This window comes from Bos mutus, chromosome 28 (assembly GCF_027580195.1).
Source record: "Bos mutus isolate GX-2022 chromosome 28, NWIPB_WYAK_1.1, whole genome shotgun sequence".
NCBI classification, from domain to species: Eukaryota; Metazoa; Chordata; class Mammalia; order Artiodactyla; family Bovidae; genus Bos; species Bos mutus.
The window spans coordinates 27,263,674-27,267,205 of record NC_091644.1 but is presented as its reverse complement, the minus strand read 5'-3'; the positions used below and the strand labels follow the sequence as shown (position 1 = coordinate 27,267,205).

Here is a 3,532-nt window from a genome sequence, read left to right as displayed (position 1 = left end):
ATTTTTGGGGGCTCCAAAATCACTACAGGTGGTGACTGCAGCCATGAAATTAAAAGATGCTTGCTCCTTGGAAGAAAAGCTATGACCAACCTAGACAGCATATTAAGAAGCAAAGACATTACTTTGCCAACAAAGGTCCATCTAGTCAGAGCTATGGTTTTTCCGGTAGTCATGTATGGATGTGAGAATTGGACTATAAACAAAGCTGAGTGCCAAAGAATCATTGCTTTTGAATGGTGGTGTTGGAAAAGACTCTTGAGAGTCCCCTGGACTGCAAGGAGATCAAACCAGTCAATCTTAAAGGAAATCAGTCCTGAATATTCACTGGAAGGACTGATGCTGAAGCTGAAACTCCAGTACTTTGGTCACCTGATGTGAAGAACTGACTCATTGGAAAAGACTCTGATGCTAGGAAAGATTGAAGGTGGGAGGAGAAGTGGACAACAGAGGATAAGCTAGTTGGATGGCATCACCGACATGATGGACATGAGTTTGAGTAAGCTCCAGGAGTTGGTGATGGACAGGGAAGCCTGGTGTGCTGCAGTCCATCGGGTCGCAAATAGTCGGAGATGACTGAGCGACTGAACTGAACTGGACTGAAAGTTTCAGATTACAAATTTAATATACAAAAAGTTGTTGTGTTTCTATACATTAATAACAAACTATCAGATAGAGATATTAAGAATACAATCCTATTTAAAATTATATCAAAAAGAATAAAATACCTAGGAGATAACCCAACCAAGGAAGTAAAAGCCTTGTACTTAGCTAACCATAAGCCACTGATGAAAGAAACTAAAGACACAGACAAATGGAAAAATACACTGTGCTGAAAAATTTGAAAAATTGATATTGATAAAATGTCCATACTACCCAAGACAATCTATAGATTTAATATAATTTCTACAAAAATACTTTTGCAAAACTACAGCAAATAATTCTAAAATTTGCATGGAAACACAGAAGACTCCAAATAGCCAAATCAATCTTGAGAAAAGAAGAACAAAGTTGGAGGTATCATGCTCCCTGATTTCAAATTAAACCACAAAGCTACAATAATCAAAGCTCTATTGTACTGGCACAAAAACAGACACACAGATCAACTGAACAGAATAGAGAATCCAGAAATATACTCATCTAATCAATTAGCCTATTTCAAAGGAGATAAAAATATATTAATACAATATATAATAATATAATACAAAATAATAATAACATAAAATTACCAAAATATATTAATAAATATATTAAACAATTAATACCCTCTTAATAAATAGCATTAGGAAAAACATGACAGTTAATGCAGAAGTGGCAAACTGAAATACTTTGTCACACTGTATACAAAAATAAACTCAAAATGGATTAAAGACAAATGTAAGACATGAAACCATAGAACTTTTAGAAGAAAACATGGGCAGTATATTCTCAGACACTGGTCTTACAGTATTTTTTTTTGGATATGCCTCTTTGGGCCTGGGAAACAACAGCAAAAATAAACAAACGGGACTACATCAAACTAAAAGCCTTTTGCACAGTGGAAGAAATTAGCAACAAGAGCGTCATGGTGCTCCTCCTGCGGGCTCTGCGGGGCCTGCCCCTCCGCAAGGCCCCCGGGTGGGCTGCGCGGGGCCGAGCGGACTGTGGCGGCCTCCGCGCAGGTGCTGGATCCCCGCAAGCAGGGTCTCTTATAAAACGTCAGCCGGCTCTCTCCAAGAGTGAGTGGCAGAAGAAGCTGACACCAGAGCAGTTCCATGTCACGAGAGAAAAAGGGACGGAGCCGCCTTTCAGTGGGGTCTACCTGAATAACAAGGAACCAGGGATGTATCACTGTGTGTGTTGCGACAGCCCGCTCTTCAGCTCTGAGAACAAGTTCTGCTCCGGCACGGGATGGCCTTCGTTCTCTGAGGCTCATGGGACATCTGGCTCTGATGAGAGTAACAGGGGGATCCTGAGACGTGCGGACACCTCGTTGGGACTAGCTCCCACAGAGGTCGTCTGTAAGCAGTGTGAAGCTCACCTCGGCCATGTGTTCCCCGACGGACCTGGGCCTGCTGGACAGAGGTTCTGCATCAACAGTGTGGCGCTCAGGTTCAAGCCAAGGAAACACTGACCACCTCCGAGTTCCCTTCCCTCCCTCGCCACTCCCTCACTTCCAAATTCAATTTGCAGAACTTATGTGAATGACTTTTTGTGACCCCATGAGGTGTAGCCCCCCAGCCTCCTTGTCCATGGACTTCTCCAGGCAAGAATACTGGAGTGGGTAGCCATTCCCTTCTCCAGATCTTCCCAACCCAGGGATCAAACCCAGATCTCCTGCATTGCAGGCAGATCCTTTACTATCTGAGCCACCAGGGAAGCCCGATGTGAATGACTACCCATTGTGAATGGTAGTTTTATTAACTACCAAACCAAAGCTAAGTTCACTGCTGGCACCACGCAAACCACACCTTCTCTGATTTACTACCTGGAGTCAACTCAGCCCTGGCTCTGGCTTTGACTAGAATTTCACAAAATGACAGAGGGAAAACTGTTTCCATTAAATCGACTTCTGTGGGCTTTGCCTGGACCAGAGGACATGACTCTAGGGATGCTTGGAGTCAGATGGATAAACCAAAAAAATATTCCTACAAAACGACCCTGAACTTTCCATCACAGTTAAGTTCTTCCCAGACATATACAGGTGAGAGATCAAGTGAAAAGAGGAAGGAAAATATGGCATTAGAGTACTCCACAGTTCCAGCACAGAAGGAGGCATTGAGGAGAAGGAGGAGGAGAGTTGTGGACAAGGTGGGTTTCGGGAGCACGCCTGGAGATCCATGGGATGCATGATTTTTTTTTTCTTCAAAACGTTAATAAACTGTCTTGAACATTCTGGTTCCAATCTCTCTACCTGCAACTAAATTTCAATGGGAATACGCTAGATTTCAGTGATAATGAATACACGTGGCTACAAAGTTAAAAAAAAAAAAAAAAGAAATTAGCAACAAAACAAAAAGGCAATCTACTGAATGGCAGAAGATATTTGCAAATGATATATCTGATGAGGTTAATATACAAAATATAGAAAGAACTCATGCAACTCAACATTGTAAAACAAACAACCTGATTAAGAAATTAGCAGAGGACCTGAATAGGTATTTTTTCAAAGAAGACACATGAAAAGATGCTCAACATCACTAATCATCAGAGAAATGCAAATGAAGGCCACAAGGGGATACTACCTCACTCCTGCCAGAATGGCTATTATCAAAAAGACAAGAAATAACAAGTGCTGGTGAGAATGTGTAGAAAAGGGGACCTTAGTACACTGTTGATGGAGATGTAAATTGCCGCAGTCACTGTGGAAGATAGTACAGAGGTGTGTCATAGAACTAAAATAGAATGAATATATGATACAGCAGTTTCACTTGTGAAAACAAGATATTAACTTGAAAGATATATGTACTCCAGTGTTCCTTGTAGCATTATTTATTCAGTATGATAGCTAAGGTATGAAAGCAATCTAAATGTCCATCAACAGATGAATGGATAA

The 3,532-nt window shown here is 41.3% G+C and overlaps 1 pseudogene; it reads left to right on the top strand.

Moving 5' to 3' along the window:
- The first annotated feature begins 1,459 nt into the window (after positions 1-1,459).
- On the top strand, positions 1,460-2,954 carry LOC102274767 (methionine-R-sulfoxide reductase B2, mitochondrial pseudogene; annotated as a pseudogene).
- Positions 2,955-3,532: the final 578 nt, after the last annotated feature.